The sequence below is a fragment of the Mytilus edulis genome, chromosome 9, assembly GCF_963676685.1.
Source record: "Mytilus edulis chromosome 9, xbMytEdul2.2, whole genome shotgun sequence".
In the NCBI taxonomy this organism is placed as follows: Eukaryota; Metazoa; Mollusca; class Bivalvia; order Mytilida; family Mytilidae; genus Mytilus; species Mytilus edulis.
Genome location: NC_092352.1, coordinates 55,098,183 through 55,108,504, shown reverse-complemented (window position 1 = coordinate 55,108,504; position 10,322 = coordinate 55,098,183). Strand labels below are relative to the sequence as shown.

The 10,322-nt window shown below is 32.1% G+C and overlaps 1 protein-coding gene across 1 annotated transcript in view; it reads left to right on the top strand.

Moving 5' to 3' along the window:
- Positions 1-1,087: 1,087 nt before the first annotated feature.
- The window catches only part of LOC139489780 (protein NDNF-like), a 66,372-nt gene continuing 57,137 nt past the window's right edge, over positions 1,088-10,322 (top strand). Inside the window, exon 1 of the mRNA XM_071276602.1 lies at positions 1,088-1,456. The gene's annotated coding sequence lies outside the window, so the exon portion shown is untranslated. The remainder of the gene's footprint in view (positions 1,457-10,322) is intronic.

Here is a 10,322-nt window from a genome sequence, read left to right as displayed (position 1 = left end):
GACTAGTGGCAAATATTTCATACATAATCATAAGTACAAATTGATAGAGATACAAAAAAAAGTTCAGCTGCCACGAATAATGAAAAGCAAGAACAAATTATATTTAGAGTAGAGAACGAATTTTTGCCTTGCAACAGTTCAACTGACGAGCCCTCACAGTGTTGTTACGAGGGTATTTTCTAGAATAGAGAGCACTGTATCCTCCCGTTACGTCGCATCGGATTCAACTCCACCTTCGGACTGAACGTTCCTGCGTGTGTCTACTTATTATCAAGCTCAGCCAAATAGACTTCCCTCCTAGCACGGGGGAGTTTATCTAAACACCATAGAAAATCACTTTATTTTTTATGAAACGAAAGTGATAGCCTCTAAATGTTGTCTACAATATAGTAACATTTTAATGACACAATGATGCAAATACACAGGCTCTTGTCTCAGAAAAAAAATTTCCTATATTAAGGTATATAGGAAATTTTTTTCTGAGACAAGTGCCTGTGTGCAAATATGTAAAAAAAAAACACGCGTAAATATATCCCTTTTATACAATTGCAATTGATACGAACTAAATGCACAAATAAATTAAAAACAAAATATGCTGCCGTGACAAAATAAAAACAAAATATGCTGCCGTGACAAATTAAAATAAATTGCAATTTTAAATATATCTTAAAAATAATTTGTACAATCACCTTTCCCACTATATTATGAATTGAATATAAAATACCTAAAAAAATGAAGATCTTCAAATCTCGGGCATTAAGTTGCTACGAGTAATTTTTTAATATTAATACTCTACTTTTGTTGTCTAGTTTTAAATCCGAAATCCAAACATATGAACTTGCAGGCGGATCATATCGCATTAGCTATATTACAATTTTGTTTTATTTACTTTTCTATTGTAAATGTATCTAGACTTTAAACATCAAGTTGTTATAATATTTATCTATCTATTAAACGGCTCGAATATACTTTGATTTTGAAGATTGGTGTATTGGGTCTGTGAAATCATATGTTTACAAATATTTATTTTACAATCACGTTATTTATATCTTGTAAAAAAAATTTAAAAATTTGGAAAATTGTATATGTACATGATATAGGTATTTCTTAAGTGGAAGACCATTTTCATAGCCGTATATTAAAATGTTTAACTGTTTACAAAGTTGACGATGGAATTTGGAGAATCCTTGACGGTGTTCTTTATAATATTTGCATTAGTACTATAGTTTTTGAACTCACAGTTACATAATCGATGTATATGGAATACTTTGAATTTTTTAACGATAAAAAAAAAATTCGTGCCAGTTTTATATCGGTTTAAGTGGAATATACTTGGGATTCATGATTATATTACAAGTGCAATGGCTTATAGGTCTAAAATATTGACACTGGAACTTTGGGTGATCATTGATAGCTGATTGAAACAAAGCAATGACTATTTGGAAGACTTAGTACTGTGAGTAAAACACACCATTATATATTGCGTATTTTTGTCAAAAGTTAGTCCTTATGTGTTGCTAGTATTAAAATGTATGATTAACCAGGAAATCCCATTGGATTACAGGTTTTATATACTTTGATGATTTACTGAAAAATGATAATTTATTATCAGTTTAGTTTAAGTAATGGCAATAAAAATAGAATCGTTACCATCCCCAAGAACTCTCAAACCAAACATATGAAAGTATAGAATATTTCCCATTCATTTGTTTCCATTGCAAGCCAATTTTGTTAATGCTCCTTGACCTTCAAATTTTCTATTTAAAATGGAACCTAAAGATACAGATGGTATATGTTTTTCTAAAATATTTTTTTATCTCATATACGAGTACCAGAAACTTTTTTAACAGCCAAATACTGAGAACAAGTATTGTCATTGGCGAGTTTAAAATTTGACAAAATGTGGGATATGTTGCCTACTTTAGACTTTCATGTGGTATTTGTCAATTTTTGAGGATTCCGATTTAACTGAATCGATCTCTTTTTAGTTATTTACCGGATGCGATAGTGTATTTCTAATAATATATTTCCGAAGTCCCGTTCCTGTTTTAAAAATCATGGAAAAGGAGCGATATGGTCTGTTTCTCATTTCAACTTATCCGTTGTCAGCCCAACAGTATAATTTGTTTATTTTTTAATGTAATGTCAGTCAAGAAATATCGTACGATTACTTCACAAGTAATTTGAAACCCCTAAAAAATCAAAATAAAACGCTAGTACTTAAAACAGTGTATGCGTACCATTCCGTCTTGCATTGTGTGGGATTGGGTGGAGTTCGAATATTTTACTATATTGACTCAAAATAGACTTTCAATTTAGTATAAGAGAGATGGTGAAAGGTCAAGTTTCATTTGCTTTGAATTTAGAGAAAAGTAATCCTTCAGCACATATACAATAAATTTAACTGCAATCCGTATCACGAAGAAAAATTTAAACTATGTGCATAGCTGATATTTTATTCAACTTGCAGATTTTATTTCATAATAAAAAATAAACTTATACAATTTCGTTTAGTTTTTAAAGGCATTAATATGAAAAGAGTAAAATGGTATGTTCTAAAGTTACTAAAGAAAGTTTGTGTTTACAATAAATACATGTCAGTTGTCAATCGTTATTAAGTATATTGATGTCGAAGTCATACATGTATTTATATTTTCACCAACTCACTCATGCAAAGTGAGCCGTAGATGAAGCTAGCTATTCTTTTTAGTTCCGTATTGGTCTTATGGCCCTAACATTCTACGTGTTGATATATCCCTGACATTAATAAAATCTGGTTCAAGGTTCCTGATGAGGTTTAATCCCAAAAATACTTTCGAACGCACGAAATTTATAAATTTAATTTCGGGTCCACAATTAACAATGATGAACAGCTTCGGTTGTTTGAGCAGCTACAGATTCGGCCATGTAATAAGCGACGGCAACAAAACATTCATTTACGAGCTGGTATATCTCTTACTTTTACTTATCAAAAGACTTTATCAAATTGTTTAAACAATTGATAACTTTTTTAATGTAAAAGTTAAGCATATTACCAAATATGAACACTGGAAATATGAAAAATAAAAAGTATTTTTTAAGACATATAATAGACAGAAAGACCATAACCGATCATAGAAAACAATATTTATCATAAACCAAAAACCAAAATCAAGCAAAATTAACACTAACGGTCAAAAACAATCGACGAAGCGAAGGCGAGACAAATCAAACGAACAATAATATAAATAGGAAAACTGCTAACAACGAAATGTTTGAATATATATTTATACACTATAAAACTGAGACAATCCAAGACAAACGAAATTCATCGTAGACTCACAAACAGTCAAAAATGAAGACAAACGAAATAATATATAAACCATAACTTTAATTTAACATGATACTTTTTGATTGCCGGAATCTTGTGACGTCATGTTGATGTGATATTAGATTCAGTTTCCATTTTTATGGATTTTTGGATAATTTTCTCAACATTTGGTTTGTTTCTTTTGTAGTCAACTTCTCTTTATTTAATTAAGTGTTTTCTTTTTTTTTTCCTTTTTTCTTTTTTTTTTTACGTTGTCACCGGCTTGTTGAAGTCCGAAAGTTCTAAAACCGTTTGATTTCTGGTATGGTTATCGATTTGACAAGGAAACAAATTGTAAAAAAAACTAAACTGGCTTTCTAGCTTCAGTTTAGAAAAGGTGTCTTACAAAACCTTAATTTTTAAGTTGAAACTTATTTTTCTCAGTTCAGCATTATTTCACCTTTATCTAGTACATCCAGAAGTCATATAAAAGTATGCAAAAGTTGCAATAGAGTTTCCAAAAAAATAAAAGCAATTTTTTCAACCTATGTTCCGACTTCCATGCACTTGTAAACCCTCCCCAGTGGTCTTCAGTTTGGAGGTAAATACAGTTATGACAAGCATTTATGATTTATTAAAGTACATACTCCATCCATTCTGTGTATCGTAAAATATAAAGATTTGAATCTTTCTTGTATATATTTTCAAAAGAACATACCTCGGCCCTAAAGTGTTGAAAACTATCTTAAAGGTATTTTTATTTGGGTATTATATAATATGAACTTCTATGTAAGCGTGTGATAGAATACAATTAATCATGACTCGACATTTCTGTTTATCCCTAATAAAAACATTAAACAGTAGTTATTTTAATCTTGATTTAAAGTGCTTATCAAATTAAAACAAACATTCCTATAACCCTGATTATACAACGGAATGATAAAGGAAAAATGATATGTATGTACTATGTACACATATATTATAATTCAACGTGAAAATGATCTTATGTAGAGTCTATTAGATGTTCAATCTGTCAATCACTCGTATATATATAAATAGATTCAAGGTGAAATAAATAATAGCCTCAATTGAGGATACTTCTAAAAAAAGAGAGGGATATTGTATGTTTTCAAACCTCAGCAGAAAGCTCATAAAGAGCAGCAATATTTCTTAGTTCAGAACCCGTCTGTAGTTACTTAGAAATGAATGTATTTTTTACTATCTTAGCGAGCAAATGGGGTAGAGCTTATTACACGTGAATAATATTTGTGTAATTTGAAAACGATTTATATGACAAAAAGATGGATAAAAATGCATTATCTATAGTTATGCATGTTATTGCAAAACTAACTAAATTTTATTTAACTGGGTGACCTTTTGTGTAATATTTTACCAAATAATTATAATTAAGACTATTGTATTAAAATTTCGCAACGATATATAGCAATGCGTACAGCTATAAATTCCAGTTTGGTATATACCAATTTAAGGTGCTAACTTCCCGTCAGATATATATAGCAATATGTCCAGCGTTAAATTCCAGTTTAATATATAGCAATGTGTAGCGCAAAATACCAGTTCCACTTATAGGAGTTTGAAGAGTTAATTTCCAGTTGGATATTTAGCAATGTCAAGCGCTTAATTCCAGTTTGATTACTGCAAAATTGTTTCAAAATTTCAGCTGAAGTCTATACCTCCTCTCGCTGTGTTGAAGACCCGTTGATGATCTTCGGTTGTTTTCTGTTCTTTAATCGGGTTGTTGTCTCTTTGCCATATTCCCCATTGTCATTCTCAATATATAGTATATTATTTAGACTCTTTAATATTAATAGTTTAAGTAATTTCAACCCTTTTCTGACTTCCTCCTTTTGAAAATAGAACAAGTACTTATATCCAATGAAAACACTCTAATGTGAAACAAAACAGGACAGAGGTAACACATAATATAAGAGGGTTATTAAAATCATCATCTATCTATCTATAGTGCGTAAATGTTTTTATTTCCTATTTCAGTTTACATCATGATTACTTCTCTCTCTATATATATATATCTATACTTATAAATATAATTATTTTCTGTGACTGTATATTACATTAATTTGTAGGATCCTTTACTATAGATAATTTAGCTGATCTGTAACAATAACATCTTCATGCCTATATATCATGTACTGTAGTACGCCGCTAGATTAAAACTGACGAAGAAAGGTAACACACGGCCAGCGAAAGCTCTTTTTAAGAGAGCCGAGGTGGTCGTGTGGTCTAGCGGGACGGCTGCAGTGCAGGCGATTTGGTGTCACGATATCACAGTAGCATGGGTTCGAATCCCGGCGAGGGAAGAACCAAAAATTTGCGAAAGCAAATTTACAGATCTAACATTGTTGGGTTGATGTTTAGACGAGTTGTATATACATTATGTACACAGCCATGTATCACCATCATTGATGGCGATCCGATGGATACATCTGTTGTAGAGTTGTCACTGACTCAGACGTACTTATAAATATAATTATTTTCTGTGACTGTATATTACATAAATTTGTAGGATCCTTTACTATAGATAATTTAGCTGATCTGTAACAATAACATCTTCATGCCTTATATATCATGTACTGTAGTACGCCGCTAGATTAAAACTGACGAAGAAAGGTAACACACGGCCAGCGAAAGCTCTTTTTAAGAGAGCCCAGGTGGTCGTGTGGTCTAGCGGGACGGCTGCAGTGCAGGCGATTTGGTGTCACGATATCACAGTAGCATGGGTTCGAATCCCGGCGAGTTATATATATATATGCCCCATATTATGTTCTATTTGCAAGAACATTTGGTGCAAGTAATATCTGATTTTATTTTACGACAATTAATTACCTCACAGACAGCAGACGTTCATCAGATATTATAATTGCACTCATTCTTATTAATATCTAAAAAAAATAAAATTTATTGCAGCAATTTCTATCAGAAATTACAAAATTAGTCTAATGAATAACATTTGAAGTTATGAATAAGAGTTTGAATAAAAGACAGATCGAATGCAGCGGAAATAAAATAAAATATATGTAAATCTGTTCTTATAAATGTAAAACAGTCATGAAAATTGATTTGTAAAATATACGTGGGAGGTATTTGATTAAGGGTGTTTCTTTTAGTTCTAAATTGAAACAGGTATCTTCATTTGTATGTTAAAAATCATTACACTGTCGCTTTATTAGTATTATTTAATATTTGCTGTTGTATTTTAGTTTTTCGTATCCATACAAAAGTCAATCTTTATTTCAATGCAACTTGTAACTCGGAAAATTCAATCCATTTCCGGTTCCGACTTCCGCACACGCGAAGCATAATTTTGCAGCTATCGTAGAGTTGCGGAATATTACCCTAAAAAATATAACAGTCAATTTTACATAGGAACCGAAACAGTTGAAGACCTAAATGACCTAAAATAATAGCCAAATCGGTTTAAGGTCACGCTTGCTTGAGAATTGAAACTTATCTATAAACGGACAAATTTTAAATAAATAGCATAGACAAGTAAATGTTGGTGTGAGAAGCCCCGGGATGCATATGGTAATAACAACTGCTCCATTAATGACAGTGGTCGTGTTACTCGCGACATGTAAACTTCGATGATATAGTAAGACGATGACAATTAGAACATCTCAATGGTCAACAAACTACAACAGTATTACACAACGGTCAATCACTAACAGGTTACTCTTCTCATCATTTTAACACAAATATAAAATAATACTTAAAAATTTAGTTTTACAGCATTATTCCAGTAATTTTATATTTTGATGTCAACGACCATAACTGCATAGACCCTATTATGATAACATGGAGACAATTAATATATAAATAATACATAAAAAAATCACATAAATGATCAAAAACATTGAACAGCACATCTAACCCTCGAGATCTGACCACACCCAACCATCAAAAGCCAGACTCCTCCGAAAAATAATAAACTCAAACAAAATAGACCAACAATTGAATTTCAACAAACTTCAAATCCGTAACCAAGAACAAAATGTATAAAGTAGTATGTCGAAATTATATAAAAAATTTAATGTAAGATGATGTTTTATGTGAATTAAATGCAGTTTCTGTATAAATCAATGTATATGTGAGATTTCCTGTTCGCGATAAATTTGTCTGATTTAAGAGGGGGTGTTCAATGTTACTGTTTTCAATCCTTTTAACATGATTTATTCGACCTCTAACCTTTTATGCGTTATTTCGTGCATATGTATGTCTCACAGCATTAGTAACCACCGCAAAACATTTAGTATGCTAATCTCGTTGTTATTTGCCTCCCCGTATAAACTAAACCCTCTGCCATGACCCTAACAATCTTACCGTCCGCCTTCTCATTTTAAAATAATTTCAATGAAAGTGCTATGTCACGTGGTAATGGTGTCTTCCGGTGCATATGTTTGTGCATCAATATTGTGTTGACCAGATGTAGGTTCATATAAGTAAACACTATTTATTTATATGAGCATGTTATAAGAGAAAAGAATGTTTTAAGTATAAACTGTTCCTTTTTTTAATTATTTTATCGTGTGCAATCAAAACATGAATGACAATTCACAATTTTCGGCTTCATTAATTTTCATCACATAGTGCCTAAAGCTTGCACAGAAAACTTTGATATTAAATTATCTCTACCGATTTATCTAAAAGATGACGCCTGGTAACATTTGTTTTGCAACTTGCATTTTATACTTATACACTTTCTGTAAATAATCACATCGTAATTACCCTAAAGACTAACATATCGTGATTGAAGGCGTTTAAAAATTTCAAGAGTTTTAAAAATTTGGCGGCATAAATGGGTAGTAAAAATACGAAAACAACCACATATACATAATACCTTTAATTTCTGGGAAAGTTTGTGGGAAAGTATAATATGTCCGTTTTAACATATTCAAAAAAGATTGCAGTTTATACATAATTGTGAATCGGTAATAGTCTTCAGTCTATACTTATGGAAATATATGATATCAAACATACAGCAGACGACACTCCAACACTACAACACTATGTTAGGTAAGTGTGACCTAATTTCTTGATATACAATAAATCATATAGAATTTAAGCTAAGAAAATGACTGAAAATAGAGTCGAGGGAAAGTCCTTTAAAATTCAAAATAATGATAACTGTTTGAGTGTTTAACATCAAGTGGCAAATAATCAATGCATATTTAGAACGAGATCAAACAATTAACAAAATAGGTTCTGTTAAAAGTTGCGAACGGCATAGAAGAAGGGGAATCCGGAAAGTCAACGGGCGAGAAGGGAATGTTGCATAGTGACAGAAAAGTTGCCTACAGAAATAGCTAGATTACCTTCGTGTCCGTCAAAGCATTGGCGCATCTATTCCCAACTTACAAAGCCAATAACAGTGTACCAGTACAAGGCATTTGATTGATTGTTCCTTCTGCAGTTTTCTGCTCTTTGGTCGGGTTGTTGTCTCTTTGACACATTCCCCATTTCCATTTTCAATTTTATTCCAATTGATTTTGGATATATGCATGACTGCGTCTTTATACATCATGCACAGCCAAACGAGCTACTGTAACATCTTAGCACGCGTCTTATATCGGTCGGAGATAGTGTGAGTTACTGTATTTGTGTGTCCAGTCACTTTTAACAACACAAAGCAATTTAACGTTAAACCACAAAATTCTTTACGACCACACTATTCCTAAAAAAGATTTCAACACAATGCTTCATTTACTTCTTGCTATTCTACCAGATTACAACTGCCAGCTGTTCCGCATACCCCACATTTGTAAGTTTGAATCTGAAAAATGATAAGCATGAACGATTAGCAGATTATGAGTCTTCTTTTTAGAGAACACTTTGCCGCAAAAGTATCTTCGAGTGGTTTCAATGTAAAACATACATCTGTATATGCCAACAATGTTCCAGTTACTGTTATTTTGTTCATTTGTTAAATTAAACCAGTTTTGCATTGTACTTCATGTATATATTGAAAAGATACGTATGCTCTTTTTTGACCGGGCCGGATTAAGTGGTGTTACATATTACAAAGTCTATCCAAATTATTTATGCGAATAATCCTGCTCAAGTTGGTGCTAGTAATCGTCTTGAGGTGAAGAGTATTTTTGCTCCGTGTCGAAGGCCTCACTGTGACTTTTAGATGAAGAAAGCGCTGTTCCTTTGCTTTTACTGTTACTGTTGCTACTATTTGTAGCTTCAAATGAGTAGGAATTTATACGTGTAACGCCATGAAACGGGTTATACTAGAGATTTTTGGAATCATATATTTAGAAAATTTAAAAAAATAAGCATTAATGCCGTTTTAACAAACAATCTGTTCATGGAGTGAGAAAAAACAGTTTAAAAATTAATAGCATATAAAGATATGTTTAATTATCACAAGTTTCTTCTGCCTTTTTATACTAGAATTCGAACTCCCAAAGGTTAATTGCAATTGGATTATAGAAAAACAGCAGCCTTAATTTCTACCATTCGACAGTAAAGTCGTTACTGCAGGAGCAACATATTGGTTGTGTGTGATGTTAAATTCACAGCCACTTCCGATAATAATCGCAATCTGAGACGAGATGTACTGTCGTCTTAAATGAGCTAAAGAAACTTTCATCAAACATAACTCACGAGCGAATTTCGGGGTTGATAGGGGGTATATACAGTTACCTCAACTTAGTAGTGAGAATAGTGATTAGGGGGACCTTTGGCTTTGAGCAATGGAATTATGTAGCCATGTACGGTAGAATTGGAATGTTTAAACCAATGACTCGTGTAGGGAAAATATCTTGCTCCCCGTACGTTTGAGAAACAACTCTACTAGACTAGGGGTGTGTTACATTATGTCCCCCAATCGTTTTCCAGGAACAGTTTAATTTTCTCGACCTCGAGTCATCGTGGACCACACTTAAAAAAAACTTACTTATGGACTGCATTATAAATTTGATTCCGTCCTTAAGATTCATAAAATATTTGAAATTGGACTTTTAGCAAACGGCACATACATCTTTAATGT